This window comes from Chrysochloris asiatica, unplaced genomic scaffold (genome assembly GCF_000296735.1).
Source record: "Chrysochloris asiatica unplaced genomic scaffold, ChrAsi1.0 scaffold00074, whole genome shotgun sequence".
NCBI lineage: Eukaryota > Metazoa > Chordata > Mammalia > Afrosoricida > Chrysochloridae > Chrysochloris > Chrysochloris asiatica.
The window spans coordinates 9065047-9067409 of NW_006408592.1; positions in this window are offsets into that span (position 1 = coordinate 9065047).

Genomic DNA, 2363 nt, shown 5'->3' on the forward strand with positions numbered 1-2363 from the left:
TATTATCTAATTAATTAACTTGATCATAATAATTTTAGACAGCATCAACTCTATGGCAATGGTTGACATTAAGGATCAGAGAAGTTGAGACTTTAATTCATGAAAACTGAGCTTGCTATTGACAACACAAGTATTCATTTACAGTCTCATTTGTTAGGTTCTAAAACCTGTTTGGAACTTGTTTCCACAACTTCTGTCTTTCAAAATAAATTAGAAATTAGAATTTTAATCTTTTGCTCTCTAAATATTAGCTCTATTTTCATTCAAATGCTGAGCATATCAAAGCAAACAATTTTTGTGGGCTGCATAAAGCCTGGAGGCTTGCTTTTTACAACTTCAGCTGACTCTAATGTCTATGGCAGTACACAGTAAGAGACTGTGTAACCTTAACGTGCAGAAAGCTGGAGATAGAGCCTGGTTTTATGTTTGATGCAACCCTATATGGCATTCTCTTATTGTTCATTATAAACAGTCATCATATGCATGTTATATGACTGGAACTATGCTAGATACCAAGGACACAAATAATAAACAAGTGAGAAAAAGCCTCTTTCCTTGAGGGAGAGAAACTAAACAAGAAGCAAACAAAATATAGTACTCATAAAATGTATAATAAAGGGAGTACAAGGTTCTAGTGAGGGCAAAGGAGTAACTAAGCATTGAAGGATTATTCTTACTTGAATTCTTGAAATGTAAATTAAAATATAAAAGAGTTCAGTTCATACTAACTTAGCACAACATGAGAGACTATCCTCTCTTCTGGAAACTGAAGGTGGTGAACCTTATAGTTAATAGAAATAATTGACAAGAGCCATGAGTGGAGAACAAGTTGTAGGGATCCTTAAAAACCCTATTGAGTATGAAATAACATTATGAAGGCAATGAGGATGAAAGAGGTTTTATACTGGTATGGCACTATGAGTTAATGTGCTGGACTGTAAGGTAGTTTGAACTGAAAGGTTAGTGGTTCAAGCTCACCAGCTGCTCCCTAGAAACCTTATGCGGGTCTCTATTTGTTGAAACTGAATCAAAAGCACTTAACAAACAATACGAATCATAACTATGGATTCTTGGTGTGTTGCTGTAGGACAAGCATTGAACTCCAAACCATAAGGTCAACAGTTCAAACTTACCAGCTGCTCCTCAGAAACCCTACACAGGGTCACAATGAGTCAGATCTTATTTGATGGCATTTTATAACAATTTAAGAAACATAAGTACATTTTCATTCTGAAATATACTGGCCACAGTGGGAGAGAAATGAATGAAAGGGCAAGAAATAAGCTAAAGAGAGCAAACAAAATGTTGTCACTAGAATTAAGGCATTAGCTAATGTGCCTAATACAAGTTTAATAATAGTGGATGTAAGTGGATACATGAGAAGAGTGTTTAGGAGGCAAAATTAAAATATTTCTTTGGATTTCTACCATGCATGTCAAGTGATTTGTGGATACAGATATGGTAGAAGAAAATATTGAGGGAAGACCAAGAGCATCAAGTTCTGAAGATCTTAAAATTTTCTCCAGAAATCCTCAGATGTCCAGAGACAGAGAAGCCAAAGAACTAGACTGATTCAGAATTAGAGTTTTATTGTACAGGTAAGTGATTGAAATGGCATTCTATTGATTCTGAGTTGGAATCTGAGAAGGAAGACAAAATGAAAAAGAGATGATGAGTAGAAAACACACATACATAAAAATTGAGATACAAAAGTGTTAAGTGCTAAGTTGCCAACTGAAAGTTGTTGGTAGTTCGAACTCACCCATGAGAAAGAACTGGCAATGTGCTTCCTTAAAAATTACAGTCAAGAAAATTCTATGGGGCAGTTATATTCTGTCACAATAAATTCACTATAAATTAGAACCAGTCAACAGCACACACCAGGAAAACCCTATGGAGCAGTTCTATGATGCTGAGTGAGCATCAGCTTGATAACTAACAACAACTACAACCAAATACTTACTAGTTTGTTCTTGGTAGACATTCAGAACATTTCCCACATGATTATTGTATTCACACCATCTATTTAGACACCCAAAATCAAAATCGGCAGCCAGCAATTTGGTTGCATCTCTTAACAACCCTATATTCAAACATCAACATAGTGAAAATCAGAGATACAGATGTTTTATCGGAGTTCAGATTTATTCGAAATCTTCCAAGTTTGATTATTTGTGAAATTGAATTAATCAGTCTACCCTGTGATTTTCAGTGTATCTCGGTTGTTGTTAAGTGTTGTAGAGTCAGTTCTGACCCATAACTACCCTGTATAGGGTTTCCAAGAAGCAGCTGATGAGCTTCAACAGGTTTGTGGTTCAAATTTTTAAGTCCAGAGCATTAGTCCACAGCGCCACACCAGGACT